Source organism: Carassius auratus, chromosome 43 (assembly GCF_003368295.1).
Source record: "Carassius auratus strain Wakin chromosome 43, ASM336829v1, whole genome shotgun sequence".
NCBI classification, from domain to species: Eukaryota; Metazoa; Chordata; class Actinopteri; order Cypriniformes; family Cyprinidae; genus Carassius; species Carassius auratus.
In genome coordinates this window covers 20262115-20282380 of record NC_039285.1, presented here as the reverse complement: position 1 = coordinate 20282380, position 20266 = coordinate 20262115, and the positions used below count along the sequence as shown (strand labels likewise).

Genomic DNA, 20266 nt, shown 5'->3' with positions numbered 1-20266 from the left:
AGCCTGTCACGCGTGCGTGGAAGAGCGATTTCAAATACAAAGAAGTAACGGCTCCAAGCTCCATTCATCAAAGAGAGTAAGAAACAACCGCTGCGCAAGGTGAGTAAAGACTCCGAAATAAATACACAGGTTTATTATTTGTATACTAATTCCCACACTGACACAATAGACTGTATGTTTTTTTTTTTTTTTTTTTTGTATGTTTGTTTTAACCATTAATTTAATAGCCGCGATGCTTACGAGTCTAATGCACTTTGTGGGACGAAATGGGGACCACAAACACAAGGTCACAAACAATAATTATTAGTTTGGTGTACGCATGATGTTTAAATGTTTATTTGTTTATTCATTGTTTACGTGTTTATGTGTTTATTCATTGTAACTCTTTCATTTACGTTTGTTAAATAGTTACACATCCATGTTAACGTACGTTACATTTGCACATAACGTACTTAAACTGGTTTTGATCATTTTCTCTCCTCAGAAAATCCAGTATGACTTCTCTGAAAGTCTCAAAAGCTTCACAGAGCAGCACCATGTAAGTATTTCATTATTTATTTGACATTGAAATAACTGAAATAGTGTTTCAGCTTGGCCTAATCCAAAATTATATATGATACACTGTTACACTGAACTGAATTAAACAATAAAAAAACTACCCATATGTTATTTTTTATTCAGCAGTTAATGGAGAAATGTGGCTCTGTAGTGGACACCTGTGAGGCAGTGGACAGACAGCTGCTGAAGTCTGATGCTGGTTGACAATAAACAGACCTCTCTGGACGTACCCCATATTTTGCAGGTGTGTAAATAAGTGAACGGTAGCAGACACACACCAGAAACCCTTCTAAAACATTCAATTATTTCACTAGCTAGGACCACGCCTGATACAACCTGATAGAAATATAATGTGGGATAAGGTTGGTTGAATGGATGAGAAAGGGAGGGAAGGGTGGGTTCTCGAGAACGAGACTAGCAGAGTGGTGTGAGGTGGCCTGGTATATATGGAGGTTTGGAAGTCAGGTGATTGTTTGAGGTGTGGCCCTGCTCCTGAACTTTAGTTAACCTCACTTAACCCCATTTATAGGTTATTAACAGTTCTTTTTTATTTTTTTTATTTTAGAGAAATTATACCATTGCTCTCCTGTTACATGATGATCCTGCTGTCCTGGACTGTATATGATGAGGTAAGTATGAGTTTGTCCATGTGTGTAGACATATGTAGTGTACACACACACATTATAGACACATTGTGTAATTAATTAGTCTACAACCATTATTCAATGCAATAATATGACATAAATAATTCCTGTGGTGTTCCTCATTTTTAAGATAATAAAAAAATACCTGTGCTAAATGAATAAATGTAAATATTTTATTATTTAATTTGATGTATATCACTATTTTTTTCAATGAACAGCCTACACATAATCTCAGAACAGCTGTGGTAATAACAGGAGACCCATTTGGTGAGAGCAGCACTGCAGACTTTACTGATGGTGAGGAGCTTCTTGCTGATGAACCTGCCGACATGAGTTCACCTTACTATGAGTAACTGTGTTCTGTTCAACCTTATATAGAAAAGCAATTAAAAGTACACTAAAGCACACTGTTTTTCTGATGTATCTGTTGGTCATTCAGGAGGAGATCATGGACCATTTTCACAAGACTGATGATGTGTTTCAGCTGTGTTTTCATCGTAAATCCTCACAATGTTTGTATACATATATATTTTTTTTATTATTATGTGCATTTATAACACTATACTTTGTATTATAACACATTCATATCAAATTACAGAAAAAAATAGTTAATGCTAATGCAAGGGTGTTTCTAATCCAGAGTCTTTGGGATGAATGCTAAATTTGACATTGTTCTCTCTTCTGCACTGTTAAAAATCGCTGTAAAAAACGGCCAAATTTCGACAGTAAAATACTGTTTTTCATTAAAACAGTGCATTCTGGGTAATATTCCTCGTTTTCGAGAAGTAGCCTGCTGCTATATATCGTAAATTAACAACGTTCAAAGTCGACACTCAGCGGCTGTGTTTCAAATCACACCCTCATTCACTATTCCACATGAGTTTACTAATATAATCTTCCTGACAGAGAGAATGAACACTAATGAGTGAATTCAGACACTGACTAACAGCTGCTGTTAATGAGTAGAATCACTGAAAAAAAAAAAAAACATAACAAGACAAACACATGAAATACAACTGACTTCAGCCACAGACTTAGATGAAATCAACTAAAGATTTAAACGATCAACAAACAGCTTCACCAACTTCACACATTACTAACCAGACTGACTTTATTTCTGTCAGATCAGAGAACAGAGATCAAAAGATCTTACTGAGAATTAAAGAGATTTAGATGATAATGTTACTGTTTCGTTTAGCGTCACCATTTTGGAGATCAGTGTTTGCTTTAGTTGGGCTCCTGACCATTGACTTTTGCACTGTATTAATTTTGATAGTCAAGTGATTATGGTTGTTTCTAACAGGCATGATCTACTAGACTGACTTAAAGTGTTACTATGATAATCAAATATTAATTTGGTGTTGAAATATTTGAGTGAATGACACTAAAATTTTGTAAGATTGAAAAGTAGTGTGATAACCAGTATTTATGGATTTAACGACTAGTTTTAGTTAAAAAGTATTTCGGGCAGCAGTCCCCACAACACTCAAAGAGAGAAATCAACAATCAGCATATGAATCTCAACAATGGTGACAATCAAAAGGTTCATGATGCAATGCATGCTGGGTACCAGCACAGGATAAAACTCATCCATGATTCCCAGCATGCATTGCGGCATGAATAAATTATGCCCCTGAATTGTTCACTTATTTTCTTGAATTCTTATGTGCTCATAATTTTGCATTTGTTTTAAGTTTTAGTAGCATGTGTTGTGATGTTCAGAACTGATCTTTTCATTTATTTTGTGGATTGTCACCATTGTTGTGATTCATACGCTGATTCTTGATGTTTCTGTCTAAATTTCAGCTAAGGTTTTTTTTTTTATTATGAGTGAAATTTTCTTAACAGTAGTATCAATATTCAATAAGAGAAGAGACACGGGATTAGATCAGAAATAATAGTATTTGTTCTTGTCAATCTATAAACAACAATATCAGATTTTTTTTCTTCTGTGTACTTTTGTTTTGCTATAACAAGTTCCAAAGACGCATTGTTACAGCATGTAAAAAAAAAAAAAAAAAACCTTAGTTGTTGAAAAGTCACGTTCAAGAGCCCAACTAAAGTAAACACTGATCTCCATCATGGTAGTGAAAAAAAACACCTAAACCTATTTAACTCTCCATAAGTTCTTCTGTAGACATCTGACAGAAATAAAGTCAGTCTGGTTAGTAATGTGAATCTGGTGAAGCTGTTTTAGTAGTTGTTTAATCAGATCTTGAGAGATTTGATGTATTCTTTTATTCACTTGATTTCATTTAAGGCTGTGGCTGAAGTCATTTGTAGATCTTGTGTTTCTCTTTCCTTCAGTGATTCTGCAGGTGTTTATCACTAATGCTCAATCATCAATTAATCACCGAATTATCTCATTAACTTCACTGATTCAGTGTTACTCAAACACTCTGTAGTGTGCACACATTATAAGTGTTCATTTAAAACTGAGGATTTTCTTGTGGGGTTTAAAGGGTTAAAGATTTAAGATGAAGAAAAAACAGCATGAAACATAATTTAACAGTAATAAACTGTAATTAATTTACAGGAAACAAACTGTAAAAAACAGTTATTTACTGGCACCCCTACTGCCAGTAAATAACTGTTTTTCTACTATTTCTTGCCGTAAATTAATGGTTGCCAGCAAAAAAAAGTGTTTTTCTACAGTTTTTTGCCGTCAAGTCAAGGAAAAACAGTAATATACTGTAAAATGTAAACGTCAGATTTACCAAATGAAAAAAAAGTTAATTTAACTAAAATATTTGTGAACATCCATAGAAAAAAAATAGGCAAAGTCATACACTGATAATGAGAGTAAATACTGAACTTGACTGTATTAATGTGTGTTTGCATAAGAGAGATCGTTTAGTTTAATGTAGTTTTGTTGTTCACCATTGTGCTGGAGAGTAGAGCCGGTGCTTCAGTCAATGATGAGCCACAAATTCAGATTTTCTGCTGCTTTATATAAAGGCAGTAAATGTGGAGTTGCTGATACAGTGATGATCTCTGTGTTGAGTATTTCAGCACATACATGTGTAATACAGCTGACAATGAGCCGCAGTGATTTGAGTAAAAGTCATGTATTTAGTTACTTTATTACTGCACATTAAGTGTAAGAAATATTCCTTCTCAGTGGACTCAAATGAAATATGTTCATAGTACTAACATCGTAGGAATGCTAGTTTTAAAAACTCGAACTGTTTGAAGCAGTGGGAGTGGAGTTAATTTCCATGGTAGAATTTACGGTAAAATACTGTTAAAAAATAAGAGTGGTAAATTAATGGTTAAGAGCTGTAAATTAACAGTACTTTACTGGCACCCCTGCTGCCAGAAAATTACTGTTATTTAACGACAAAATTTTTTACAGTGTGACTGCTGTTATCAGTCGCTGTCAGATTTTTTCCTTTGATTGAAAGTTGTGAAAATGCTATTGTAGAGTTTTTCATTTTGCTATTTGAGTAAATGAGAATGCAAAAATATATTTATGATACTCTCCCATTCACTGCTCTCGAAGTTAACCCAACTATAACAACTTACACTGCTGAGAAACTGGTTTATTAAGCTAAATACAGCTATCTTGAGGCTTATCAATTTCTTGAAATGTCCAGTGTGAATTCTCCCAATCAGTCACCACTATTTAGAACAGGAAAGAATATGTTACTATTAATTGCATTGTTTCTAAAATTTAAATCATTGTTTTAGGTACGTAAAATGTTTTTTTTAAGTTCTAAGATCATTGAGTCACATTTATTTGTTTCTAATTTTAACCAAGGTGTAAATGCTTTTTGTTGTTGTTGTTTATAGCAGTATTAACACTGATGTTGCCATGAATGGGACTGTGATGTGCAGTATTGTGATTATGGATATTGTTGTTGTTTATCAATAAACAGTTTTATACGCATTTGTTTTATTTTTAATCATTAAAAAGGTCAATAGCAGGACAAATAAACCAGGAGGGGGGGGGGGGGGGGCATTAAAGAACTGAAATGGTGCCTTGAAGCACCCGAGGGGGTTCCTGGCCATCATAATAAAAGGGTTCCTCCAGGAACTATTGAAAGTTCCTCAGAGAACCACCACCATTTAGAGCGGTGCCTAGAGGCTCTTCAGACGGTTCCGCCGGCGTGGCGAAGTGAAGAACCCCAAAAGGTGCCTCCAGGAACCTTTAGTTTTTACAGTGTAGAGTACACCCCACTGTAACAGAATCACGGACCAAAACAGTTTAGTTAGCGCGGGTTTTCTTTCTTTTTGGTTTTTGTTTTCCTTCCTCTCCCGGAATGGCTATTCCTGCAGTCCGACTCCTATGCCTGGAGCAACTGGACCGTTCGGTGGAGGACCATACCAGGGACTTTCTCGATCTGGCGTGCCTTACCCACTTTTAGGCATGCCTACCAGCGAGCTTTTCATCGACAGGGAGCAGGACCTCGAGAGCGCGACTGACCTGGTGTGTGAGCCGGCAACACCGTCCATCGTGGGAGTTTTAGTGGAGATCGAGGGCATGGAGGAAAGCCCTGCCCACACTTCTACGACTGAGGGTGAGCTGTGTTCGGTTTCTGAAAGTTGTATGGAACATTTTATGGACTGGTTTATGGAGGTAATTCCTGAATCCCCTGTTTCTCATGACACAATGACACAGTTTTCTTCACGTATTTCAGTTTCACAAGTGATGTGAAGTCAAGTGTTTCTTTTTCCTTTTGATGAAAGTTTATTACATGGACATTATGGAATACATTTCCCTTTTGAACTATTCCTTGGAGTAACTATTTATTTTTATTTTTTGTTACAGGTGGTTTCTTTTTCTGCCTATCCTGGGTTAACTTAATATTTTTGACACGAACAATCCTGTCTGGGGCTTGATAATTTTCAGTAAAAGAGTTTGTTTATGCTAGGGTGGCCACCACCATTATAAACTCCCTGAGGCTGGAAGTGAGACATTTAAACTCGGATGTTCCTTCCTTCCACCTTGTCTGGAACGCAGCATTAGAGGGAACATTGACCACAACATAGTAACAAATCCAGGAAGGCTTTACTCATACCAAAGCAAATTTTTTTTATTACTTTCTAGGGTCAAAAATTATCAAAGATTTCAATTTTCCTGTCCCAAGCCTATCCTGAGTAACAAAAGGGCCATTTGGCATTCCTGAAGGCACAGAAGTGCTGCTATCGATCAAGGCCTGTAGGCTAACATGTGTATACATCGTGGTTTTGTTAATTGTCACACCTTTTGCCCAGTGGGTGAAGCTTTAATATACTGATTGGTCAGTTTAAAAGTCACATGGCCAAGGAAGGGATAAAATAAGACTAACTTTTCATCTGTTTTTTTTTTTTTCTCTTTCTCTTTGCTGCCTCTTTTCTTCTCAGGGCTCTGCCTTCTCTCCCTATTTTTTTTCTCCATCTCCTTAGGATGCAATATTTTACATACATGTTAGGTACAATTAACTATATATTTTACCATCCTTCATCCATTGTGTGACCAATTAAAGTGTAACCATGACAAAATACTGGTATATTAAACCATTTCAATGATAAATTATGTGCTAACTAGTCTTGATTCAATATTAACTTTAAAGTGTTACCTACAGTATTGCAATAAAATATAGTCACTTAATAGCAATGGTCCCCCACATATTTAGCTATTCTTACTGCGCTTATTTCTGTTATTGGTATAAATGGCAGTGGGTGGTAATGGACTATAAATGTACAGTTTTATATCATCATGCTGATTGCGTTTCTTTAGTCATTCGGCAATCCTACAGCCTGAACCACTGTGAGGAAACCACCCATACAGATACAATCATACAAATTTAATCATACATTGAACAAAGTGACAGCAGAAAAGGACAGCTATGCTGCCTTTAAAAACTTACCAGATGACAGCTTTTGGATTCAGCCAAACTAAAGAAGACAGGTCTGACTTATCTAAGTTAGACATATTGTGTGTTTGTGTTTGTTCACATAAAATGTCCCCTCAAGGGTAGTAATATATAAATATTTTTATCTTATTGGGACATTTTTGCTTGTGTTTTTATTTATTATTTATTTTAATTTACATTTTTAATGTAAAAATGCAGAAAGTTTTCTGTTTGTGTGTGTGGACAGTTTGCAAACAATATTGTGGAGGGTTTTCAGACTACTTTTTGGAGTATATTAATGAATGTATATTATATTAGGAATATTAGGAATGTCAGGGACAATGAAATGAAGGCTATGGTGTTGGATGTTTTGTAGATGTGTACTAGAGTCAAGGTTATGTGCTGATATAGGTAACCTGTAACCACAATAAACAAACACCGCATAAAACAAACAATATATGCAGAAGAAAAGTGAGTACAATTATAGATATACATATATTTGATAAAATATTTTAATGAATCTAGTTTTCAATGAGAATTATTTAGCTCAATCTACATTCTGTATTACAGACTTGTTATTTGATTTTTCAGAGTTACAAAGGCTCATGTGCAGAGGTCAGACTGAAACTAACTTGTATAACTCTCTCTCTCTCTCTGGCTTTGGCATTAAGTTATACAACTTCAGAGTGGACAGCTGAAGTCTGATATTTCTTTTTTGCTGGTTTATATCTCCTCACAGTTTAATGTTAAAAATGTTCCAACAGCAGTGTTAATTTTGACAGCAAATTCGGATTTAGTCTTAGTCTTAGTCTTTTGAATAACACACCATTTAGTTTTAGTCACATTTTAGTCATCTGAAATGTTTTAGTCTTAGTCTAGTTTTAGTCGACTAAATATCATAAGAGTTTTAGTCTTAGTCTAGTCTTAAGTTTTTTAGTCTTAGTCTAGTTTTTTTTTAGTAGAACAAAGTCAACTTAGTTGACTTGACTAAATGTTTCCATCAGTCTGTTATGGAATGGTATTTATAAAATAAACATAAGGCCTGCTCTCAATGAAAAATATACATGCTCTCTGAAAAAGATATGCATTCGTCCTGAATGATATGCAATGCATATGACATTCTTTCAAGATGAAGTACAGTATTATTGAAATAGACAACCACCTATATTATATTTGTATTGTATGTTCATTATATTTCTTTATTTGTGATATTTACACAAAGTTTACATTTTTTTTGTTCATTTAAAATAGCACTGCATAGTCTTCACTGTAAAATAAAATACACAATCAAACCAAAATGTATTCAGACACCTGCAACGTTTCTTAACAATATCACAGTTTATTTGCTGTAGTTTAGAAATTGGTAATAAAATATGACAATAACTCAGGGTTAAACTGTGTCAGAACAACAAATTCATCTTGATAATGTCTGATGCAATGCTTAATTTGGTTCAGTCTGTGGTGTGAAAAGGTTGCATTAGCAATTAAAGAAAGAAACACTTAAGCAAAACATGCTCAGGTCCCTAATATTTTTTTTTTGTTGTATTTTTTAGTCACTAGTAAAACAATCTAATCTATTCTATCTGTTTTTTGGATTGACTTTGGATAAATTCTTGTTAAAACTACAAAGTAATTTAATCAAGAGCAGTGAGTGATTTACTTTCATTTTCATACATTAAAGACACTGACAGCAGAGCTAGTAAATTAGGCGCGGTCACTTTAAGAGACAAATGCATCCATTATAAAGATACACATCCGATTTCTTTCCAACTCTTTACTTTCACTGAAGACATAACTACAGACCTTTTCGAACACACTTTCCAAGACGGGTATTTCGACATATTTAGTATGTATTTGTTGTCGGTACAAAAGCAAGAAGACTTTGAGACGCGTCTCTGCTTGCTCCCTGAACACCAGAACACCGCGCTGCTGAATTGAGCTCTTTTTCTTATGTTTATTTAAAATGCGATTTGTATTTGTTCGTTCAGGTGCAGTAGGACGCAAACGTCCTGAAGGAGAGCTCGGTTCAGTGTTGCGCGAGTCATCAGCTGCTCAGTTCTACTGTCCCGCATTGCGGGGCTGAAGCCAACTTGATGTGTTGAATGCTCGGAGCACGTTATAAAAACTCATCTTTGTTCTCTTTTCTGTGTAACTGTGTAACTGCTGCTGCGTTTGTTTAGCTGTTGCGCCTGCATTTCCCGCGGCTTTTTAAAATGGCTCGGCTGCTTCTGCATAGATCAACCTACCCTCAAAGATTCGCTCTGATTGGATCTCTTCTCCATATTTGACTTTTTATTTAGTTTTAATTTAGTTTTCGTCCGTGAAAAAGGTTAGTTGGTGAATATTTTTCATCATAGTCTTCGTCAACGAAATTAACACTGTCCAACAGCTCAGACACATCAGGCATAGCCTGATTATCTCTTTCTCCCATTATTTTCTGTCTCTCTCTCAAACACCTTATGCCAGAGGAATAACAGAATTATTATTATTATTTTTAGTTCAGTAAAGCCATGGAGGTATAGGCTGCGACCAGCTGATGCGGTCAGCTGTCAAATAGCTCCAATCACTACCATTCTTCAATCAGATATGGGACATATATACGTGGCACTACTGCTCGGTAAGTATGCTCAAATGTCTCAAACTGCTTGCGAGAGCTATTGCTCACTCAGGAACTGATAAGATCTCCATAGGAAGCATTTAAATCATGATTTTTTTTTTTACAGGATTCCCACATAGTATCTCGCCAGATTTCAAGTCATGAACTTAAGTGAATTTGCCGTGTTGTTTGTCAAGCGATGGACTGAAAGTGATATAAGCGAGCACTTGATATAAACACTTTTATTCATCACCGAAGTTGTACTAATACGACTGACCCAACAACTTTACATGAGATCTGCTTCCCCGCTGGAAGAAGCAAAATATTCAAGAAGAATCAAAGCATCCATGAGCAACTGGCCATTTCACCTTTAATTCATCTCCGGACATCTTCACGAAGCTAAGCAAAGTTTCTTTCATTTTATTGCCTATAGTGCTATGTTGGCGAACATGCTTCAGACATTGCTCATTGTCAAAAGCGAATTGTTCAGTTTTGTTTGCTAGGCATGCTACCATATTAACACACCGGTAACATTACCAGTTAAATATACCAATGAGCCTTGTTAATCTGTTGTCAAGGCTGTCGATATGAACGGGATGCTGCTTCAGGCTCATATATTGGGGATACTTTCATTAAACTTATCCGACTATTTCCAAAACACTGTGTTTAAATAAAGTGATATGCTGTTGCTCAAGCTAATTGGTGTATTGATAAAGTGCTATAAATAGATCGTAAATTTTGCTCGTATCAATGTGTCCAGTACCAATATTGTGCTAGACCTGCCGTTGCATAAACTTGATTTAGGCTTTCACCTGGCTCCACTTGGGAGCCTCCAAAGACTGTGTGCGCACCTTCCCAAACAGTCAAGGCTTTATACACATTGCGTTCGCTGTTATACAGGGTCATACGGGTGCCTGAAATCCCTGAAAATGCTTGGAAATTAATGCATTTGTTTTCAAGGTTTAATAAAAAATAAATTAAAAAAAAAAGCTTTTTTTTTTTTTAGATAAAGTGCTTGAAAATGCAGTGCATTTGTTCATAATAATTTGCTTTCTTACTGAATGGTTAATGGTTAATGGGGGAAGTCGTGGCCTAATGGTTAGAGGGTTGGACTCCTAATTGAAGGGTTGTGAGTTCTAGTCTCGGGCCGGACGGAATTGTGGGTGGGTGGAGTGCATGTACAGTTCTCTCTCCACCTTCAATACCACGACTAAGGTGTCCTTGAGCAAGGCATTGAACCCCCAACTGCTCCCCGGGCGCCGCAGCATAAATGGCTGCTCACTGCTCTGGGTGTGTGCTCACAGTGTGTGTGTGTGTGTGTGTTCACTGCTCTGTGTGTGTGCACTTCGGATGGGTTAAATGCATAGCACAAATTCTGAGTATGGGTCACCATACTTGGCTGAATGTCACTTCACTCATAACACTCACGCATCATTGTTTTTCATCAAATTAGCATCTCCGCTTGAGTCTGCGCGTGTGGCTGTAGTGTGCTCTTTATTAATGTGCGCCCTCCGATAGAGGAGAGGGAAGAAGAAAAAAATAAAATAAAACCTTCTTGCCGGAGGTTGCTGCTTTAGTCAGCAATGGTTTGAAATGACAAATTATGGTAAATCAAGAACTAAATACTTGAGTAGCCCCCTGTTAAGTCTGCTTGGTTGTTTTCCATGAGAGAGTGTGTGCTTTGAGCATATAAAGGTAAACAAAATTTTCCCTGCTCAGTTAAACTAAATCTGAAGATTTAAGAGAAAAGTGAAAATTAATGAAAGTGTTATTGTGGTATACATTTAAGATCGGCTTGCAATGCACACAATCTTTATGCAGGGTTCCCCAGCATTAGGGTAGGTATAATAGGCATTATAATTAATCACACACTGTTTTCAATGCTACAGTTGTGTTCAGATCATGTGCCAACTGGACTAGACTCTCTCGAATATAGTCATCATAAACAGCGGAAACGATGTAAACAAGAATTAATTTGTGGTGTAGTCCACGAGATGCTATGGAATCATCGGTCATTAATCAGGAATGTTTGTTGCTCGGTTCTGTATGTTTAAATCCTGAATGCATTGACCATCTTGTTTTATGCTATTGGTTATTCCTCCACCAAAAATATAATCAATATTAATTGTCATTGTGACTAAAATTTAAGGACCTTCAAATGTAACGACATTCATACAAATTTGCACCAAATTTGCACCGGTCCAAATGCGCTGCCTGCTGGCAATTTGCTAATTTTGTTTAGAACAATGCAAATCCAAAAATCCAAATGACTTACAAATAAAGGTGTGTCTATGTTGTGTCTGTGCATGTGCTTTAACTAAGGTAAGAATACGTTTGTAAACAGGTAATTTACCACAATTGTAAAGTGCTCGGAAATTTAAATGTCCTTGGAAGTGCTTGAATTTTACTTTTGAATGTCTGTGCACTGCTCTTCCTTTCTTGGTGTTTAGAAACTGAAAACTCCTAATATCTCTCCCTTCAGAGTCAGACCTTCAGTCGACACAGCAAGTGTTTGCTCACTTTCTATAAAGGACTGAGCTTTAGCTGACTTTCATGAACAAAGGCTGAAGAACAGAGCTTTATACTGCTTTTAGCAAGACAGAATAAAATCTGAAGAGACATTTCACACCACAGTTCTTTACTAAGGACTCTTTCATACTAGAGCTTTTGATGTAGAGGCCATTTGGCATCAGAATTTGGTTAAAATGGAAGGAGACAAGATGCATTAAGAGCTGGGGGGGTGAAAATTTTTGGAATTTGAAGATCAAGGTAAATTGTACTTAATTTGTGTACCGGGAAACAAGTATCTTCTGTTGTTTACGAAGGGCAGAACTAAATGGAAAAAATATATATATTTCAACAAAATAAGACAAATTTGGCCATCTTCATCGTGTTCAAAAGTTTTCACCCCCCAGCTCTTAATGCATCTTGTTTCCTTCTGGAGCATCTGTGAATGTTTGAATCTTTTTAAATAGTTGTGTTTGAGTCCCTGAAATGTCCTCAGTGTGATAAGATGTAACTCAAAATCATAAAGTCACTGCTTGAAAGGGTTCAAATATGTAAAGATGCTGGAAAACTGAAGAACGCTGCTCAGTTTAACTGTTCAGAACAAACAAGGGACTCATGCACAACCATCACAAAACAGAAAGACAGTCGAGGATCATCAGGTAACAGAATACAGTACTAAGAACCAAGGGTTCCCAAACTTTTGAGTGGGGTTATTTTAATAATTTCAGCGTTTTATTTATTTTATTTTATTTATTTATTTTATTTTTTTTGTCTTGTGGGTTAATATCTTTTATGTACAATATCTTACTCAGGACAGTACTAAATAAAACATAACATGCATTTAGTATGATCTCTCTTATTTTTTGAAAATTACTCGCATTTTCACAGATTCTGCAAAGGGTGCCTAAACTTTATAGCCCCACTATGTATATATATAGAAAATAATAATCCTTGTTTTATCCAGCTGTATTTACTACAGTATATAACATCCACGTGATTTGTGAATGTTACCCTGTGTGTTGGATTAAAGGCCTTTTAAACCATCTTCGTGTGTTTGTTAACAGCTTAGCATGTCACATATGAATTTTATTTTATTTTACACAAAAGGTCACAAAACCTGCAATATCCAAGTGATGTACGCAATATATAAATATATAGTCATATATAAATATGACTATACTTGTTTATTTATTCGATTTTTTTGTTTTTGTACTGAGGATATTTTAAGCTATGAAACTTGAAGGATGTTTTAATGGTAAAGAAATTTTACAGTAGATGTCAAAATACCAAGGGGAAATTGATTCCTTATGCCATGAGCCCTTTAATCTATACAGGAAGGAGAACATGTCTCTTGTGCTATGCTAATGCCTAGTGCTAAACACAATGACTCTCCTGTGAGTGTCTACCCTTTGTTTGATCGATCTGTGTGAGGGATAAATCCACCTCATCAGAGATCTTTCAGCTAACCTCAGCTTTACCTGCCCATTGAGATGACCTCAGCCCAGATCAATAATGATATGACCTTGAAACTAAAACCCCAAAAGTCACATGGAGAGAAATTGATAGAGAAATCCTTAAGGGCATCGATGCTAACAGGCCTGGATTAGGTATTGTGGAGCTGTCACTCTAACCACTTGCACATGCAAACACGGCATTACGTCGGCCACCTGAATATGCAAACGTGTCACACAGAGGATCAATAGCATTGAGTGTTCTGTATTGCACTCTAACCACTAAAGATATCTGTGGGCTCAGCCTCTTTACTACAGATATCCAATGATACTCTTAAATTACAGTGCCACCAGGATCTTGTGGGATGCTTGTCTAATTTTGTGTTCCAAAATTACTTGATTTTCAATTAATCAAAAATTGCAATGACATTTTAAAATATAACCTTGAGAAAGTCAATTGGATTTCCATTTATCTCATTGGCAGTTGCTCAGCTGTCATCTTTACTAATAGGCTGTAGGCACTCGGTATGTAGTGTGACATTTTTTGAGTCATTCACTTAAAAATAAAAAACCATCTACGTTAAAATAATCATATTTTTAATTTATGCTGTATGTTGCTTGCATTGATGAAAGAAGAAATATTGTGGTATAGTATTTCCTGACCCGTGCTCCCTTAAGTTTCATTGAATTTAATTGAATTACATGCTTCCTTAAGTTCCATTGAATTACAATTTGTCACAATCACAGAAAATAATAATAATAATAATAATAATAATAATAATAATAATAATAATAATAATAGACTGCAGATATAATAATAAAAAAAATAATAATATACTCAAAAATCACAGGAACTATCAGAAAAAGTGAATTAATAATAATCAGATTGTTCCAACAATATTTCGCCCACATAGCACTGTCTACTTTCTACCTAATTAAACATGCCCTCATTTTTTGAAAACAGCTGAATCAGAGAGGGTTTGAGAGAACTAATTGGTATGCAGTGTGTTGTAAGGTACTGCTTTTTGAAAGAGGTGCGAAAACATGTGGAGAACAAAGTTTGATTCTTCCTCAACCAAAACTCCCACACTTCACAGGAAGATGGTGGAAAAGACATACAAATTATTGTTATTATTATTATTATTATTATTATTATTATTATTATTATTTATTTTTTATGAAACAGATTTAATAACATTTGTTCAATGCATAAAACATCAACAGTGGAGTCTTTACATTTTCTTTCTTACACAATTCAAACAGTCATAACTTTTCAGGAGTGAATACTGTCGCATGTGCATTTATGGATGCTGCATTATAATTTACTAAGTCTGATCTATATGACTTTCTTCTGTAGAACACACACAGTAATAATTTATAGGATATTGTGTTAATTCAATACAAATGCAGTACATTGTGATTCACATTTATGTTAAATAAAACAACCGCTCGTTTACCATTTTTAAAGTGCTTCACTTAATTATTTTTGGGAAAAGTAATGTAACAAGAAAGTAATGTTCCTATTACAATTTATCAGATTACTTATTTTATTAAATAATTCAAATACACACACACACACACACACACACACACACACATTTCTAATGAATGTGCATCTGACTGTGTGCTGTGAACACTCCTATTAGAATCACTAAAGCTTTAAGCTTAATCTTTGAATACAATTTATGAGGCAAAAGCTTAACAATAAATAAATAAATAAAAATTAACAAACTTCAGTTAGGATAAAAAAATATAAACTAGGATATGATAAAAATATTTAATCACTGAATGTGTCTGTTTATCAGATCTCATTCAGAATAAATACAATCATATCACACAGCTCAGATTATATGATCTATAAATAAATTTGAATGCATTCTAATTATTATGGATGTTGATGCTTTTTTGATGAAATTGCATTCCAAAACATGATTCATCAATAAAACGGCAAATGAAAAATACATGGAAAAGCACAGACTTGGCGAGTTTGGTTGACAGCCACTGAGGGTGTCTAAACGGCTGCAAGTGGATCGGGCCTTGCACTCTACAATAGAGCATATGGACAGGCTCTGCAATTTTCCTGTCACTTTAAGAGCAGGTAAGTAATAGGTAATTGGGCGCCCATTCATACTGCCTGCCCCCTCCCCGCAACTGAACTGTGGGCTTGTAAAGACCAGTGGAAAATAAAGTCAGGTTAAATATAGTAAGCTAAAATGCTTAAAGTGGCTCATGGATAATCAGCCAATGCTAACCTGCAGTAATTGCTTTCTGGGAGAGTCATTTTGCAGGGTAAAATCTATTTGAGAACCAGATATGTCTTTTTTACAGGAAACGAGGAAAACACAGCACAGACATTAGCTGACTGCCTCTATATAGGTGGCTGGATGATAAGAGCCTTTATCTAATTGTGCTGCTTTAACACACACATTAATCTAGTGTGTCAGATGGGGTGCACTTGAGCTGCGCTAATAGAAAAGGGAATAACCACATTTATTTCAGTAATAAACCATTAGCATCCTGTGTCCAGGCCAGGGAAGAGAGTGAGCTAATGGGTTTGTCCACTTGCTGACTGTCATGTTCTTAATCTAAGTGGGGTCACTACTACAAATTTATGTAATACATAATGCACTGGCATTTGGAGTATAATCTGTGGAATTCAGCATAATAGATATAAACATGTAAATATGTAAATATGTAAACATGTTAAATGAGGCTGAGATGACTACAATGCAATTGGTTATATATATATAAGTATCACATTTTGTGTGTATCACAAAATCCTGCAACCGTATTGTCCAACAACTTAATCATAATGAAGGCTTAGGATGTTGAAATACCCAAGTGAGTGTAGTGTGATCTGTAATGACCTCAAATGTCTTCCCTTCTAGATATGGTCTCCATTTTTCAACTGCCCAGATGACTGCTAATCACTCCTTTTCAGATACTGAATATGACTTCTCCGCTCCTCTGAGGAGCCGGGATGCATACTGGTGCTTGTGCCAAGTCCTGTTTTATGATATTGAAAGCTCTTCGGCATTATTATTCCCAAATCCAGGTGGATTTATTTTGCTTGAGGGCATGTAAAGGTGCTGTTTTTGTTGAGAAATGTGGAATGAAACAATGATACCATCCAGCTAACCCTAAGAATTGCTGTGCGTCTTTGAGAGACTATAGAGTGGGAAAATTATTGATGGCTGAGACTTTGTTGTGATCCATCTTGAATCCCTCTGCTGAGATTATGTGACCCAGGTAAGTGATGCTGTGTTGCATGAAGTTACATTTTCCTAGGTTAAGTGTAAGTCCGGTATTGTGTAAACAATGAAATACCTAAGAGAGGTCGTTGATGTGTTCCTCTTCGTTTTTGGAGTATACGACTACATCATCTATGTATACCAGACAACACTTGCCTTTTAGGGCTCTCAAACGGTCTCCATAAGTCTCTGAAATTAGGCTGCTGAGTTTCTGAGGCCAAAAGGTAAATGTAAGAATTCAATAAGCCTGCTGATGTCACAAATGCTGTTTTCTGTACACTATCCTCTTCCATCTCAAGCCTCTTTTGAGATCCAGTGTACTGAAGATAGTAGCTCCATGGAAAGACTCCAATATTTCCTGGATTTGTGGCATGGGGTACGCATCAATATGTTTTGGCATTTAAGCCTCATTAACCACACACAACCTGCAACTTCCATCCTTTTTGGGTGCCACCATGACAGGAGATGCCCATGATGAAACAGATGGTTGTATGATATTTTTATTCAACGGTTCCTGAATTTCATTATCAACAAATTTCTATTTCTCCATAGAAAGTCTGTTTGCCCTTTTTCTGACTGGCAGTTCATCAGTGGTTATAATTCGCTGTTTGGCCTTGCTAGAATGTCCAATCTCTTTTGAGTTTACATTAGGCCAATCAATCAACAGATGTTCCAATTTTTTCTTGTATGGGGTGTGGTGCTTTATCTATTAGTCTTTGTATAGATTCAAACAAGAAGTGTGAGTATGGCCAAGTAGAAATAGACTGATGAAGAAGAATCTTGCATCGCAAATGAGGTATGGTATGCGTATTTGGCGTGCTGTCCGGGGAAGGGCTCCGAGCTCGGGAATGGCCCGAACCTAGAGTACCCCCCCCCCCTTCCCCATCTATTTATAAAGTGAACTCAAAGTGAGGAGATGGCGTGGAGGAGGGATGTTGATAAACCGTCAATAAGTCAGCTTGATTATGGTCCACCTGTGTCGATTAGACTAAGTATCTGACTCGCTCCTCTCGAATCTTGTTAATAAAAACATCATTAAATGTTTAGCCCTTTCTTGGCTGACTTGGTTCACCCTGATTCAGTTGTTTCCAGACTGATTCTTGAAGTACAGACAATGAACTGTAAGATCATTGATAGGTATATTGACCGTCTTAGTTACATTTACATTTACATTTAATCATTTAGCAGACGCTTTTATCCAAAGCGATTTACAAATGAGAACAATAGAAGCAGTCAGGTCAACAAGAGAACAACAACAGAATAGAAGTGCCATGACAAGTCTCAGTTAGTCTAGTATAGAACGCATAGCCAGGTATCTATAATTTATTTTTATTTTTTTTATTAAATGAAAAAGACAAGAAAAGGAAAAGTACTGGTGTTAGTAGGTTAAGTGCAGGCGAAAAAGATGAGTCTTTAGATGTTTCTTGAAAATGAGTAAAGACTCAGCTGTACGAATTGAGATTGGGAGGTCATTCCACCAGCTGGGCACAGTCCAGGAAAAGGTCCGTGAGAGTGATTTTGAATTTCTTTGGGATGGCACCACAAGGCGTTGTTCACTTGCAGAGCGCAAACTTCTGGAGGGCACATAGGATTTAACCAGTGAGTTTAGGTAAGTTGGTGCCGTGCCAGTGGTCATCTTGTAGGCAAGCATCAGTACCTTCTTGAATTTGATGCGAGCAGTTACTGGTAGCCAGTGTAACCTGATGAGGAGAGGAGTAACATGAGCTTTTTTTGGCTCATTGAAGACAACCCTCGCTGCTGCATTCTGGATCATTTGCAGAGGCTTGACAGTACATGCAGGAAGGCCCACCAGGAGAGCATTACAATAGTCCAGTCTGGAGAGAACAAGAGCTTGGACAAGAAGTTGGGTTGCTTGCTCTGACAGGAAGGGTCTAATCTTCCTAATGTTGTATAAGGCAAACCTGCAGGACCGGGTCGTTATAGCAATGTGGTCAGTGAAGCTTAATTGATGATCCATCACAACTCCTAGGTTTCTGGCTGTCCTCGAAGGAGTTATGGTTGGCGAGCCCAGTTGTATAGAGAAGTTGTGATGAATCAATGGGTTAGCTGGAATCACCAGTAGTTCAGTCTTTGTAAGGTTAAGCTGAAGGTGATGGTCATTCATCCAGCTAGAAATGTCACTCAGACAGGCTGAAATGCGAGCAGCTACCGTCGGGTCATCAGGCTGGAATGAGAAGTAGAGTTGGGTGTCATCAGCATAGCAGTGATAGGAAAAACCATGCTTCTGAATGACAGATCCTAAAGATGTCATGTAGATGGAGAAGATAAGTGGTCCAAGTACTGAGCCTTGAGGAACCCCAGTAGCAAGGTGGTGTGACTTTGAAACATCACCCCTCCAAGACACACTGAAGGATCTGTCAGAGAGGTAGGACTTAACCCACAGGAGAGCAGTTCCAGAGATTTCCATCTTTCTGAGGGTGGACAGGAGAATCTGGTGATTAACAGTGTCAAAAGCAGCAGACAGGTCCAGTAAGATGAGTACCGAGGATTTTGAAGCTGCTCTTGCTAGTCGCAGGCCTTCAGTAACCGAGAGCAGAGCAGTCTCAGTTGAGTGGCCACTTTTGAAGCCAGATTGGTTGCTGTCCAGGAGGTTGTCCTGTCCAAGAAAGCTGGTTGAACACAGCCCGCTCAAGTGTCTTTGCAATGAATGGAAGCAGGGATACCGGTCTGTAGTTTTCAAGAAGGGCTGGATTTAGAGATGGTTTCTTGAGCAGTGGGCTTACCCGAGCCTGCTTGAATGCTAAGGGAAATGTTCCAGATTGAAGAGAGGAGTTGATAATGTGAGTAAGTGAAGGTATGACTGAAGAAGAGATCGCTTGAAGGAGGTGAGTGGGGATAGGATCAAGTGGACAAGTAGTAGGATGATTGGACAGGAGAATTTTGGAGACATCCATCTCTGAGAGTTACAGTTTGATGTTGAATTTCGATGGACTGCACCACTCGAGTGCTTGCTGGCATTTTTCTTTTTTGCTCTTCAGAATTTACTTGCTTCCAATATTTTTTTGGCTTCATAAAAATCACATTCTATTTGTGTTCCAATTCTAACCAGCTTGCCAACCTTTGTCACAGTACCTCTTAACAAACTAGCCAGACAGGGATTGCAGTTATGTAAAATGGCCAGTACAATATCTTTTTCTGACATATTCTTCCTGCTCTCCTCTGGCCCTTGCTTTCTCTCCACCAGCCGTCTTGATGCCACATCTTCATAATCTCCGCTAAGAAAATATTGTAGGAAGATATCATTGAATTGCCCCCAACTCTTTACTATCATTCTCCCAGCTTGCCACCAGTCTTTAGCAGTTTCCTTTAGCAGTTGTATCATATCTTCTTTCCCTACACCAAGGAGGATCCTCTGTGCGGATTACACTTTTTCCTTCCGCACTCCTGCAGCACAAATGGT

At 36.9% G+C, this 20266-nt stretch overlaps 1 long non-coding RNA gene across 1 annotated transcript; it reads left to right on the top strand.

Annotated features, from left to right (window-relative positions):
• Positions 1–685: 685 nt before the first annotated feature.
• On the top strand, positions 686–1614 carry LOC113061298 (uncharacterized). Its single transcript, XR_003278345.1, has 3 exons — positions 686–802; positions 1124–1187; positions 1421–1614. It is a non-coding gene; the product is annotated as an uncharacterized LOC113061298 (long non-coding RNA).
• The last annotated feature ends 18652 nt before the right edge of the window (positions 1615–20266 follow it).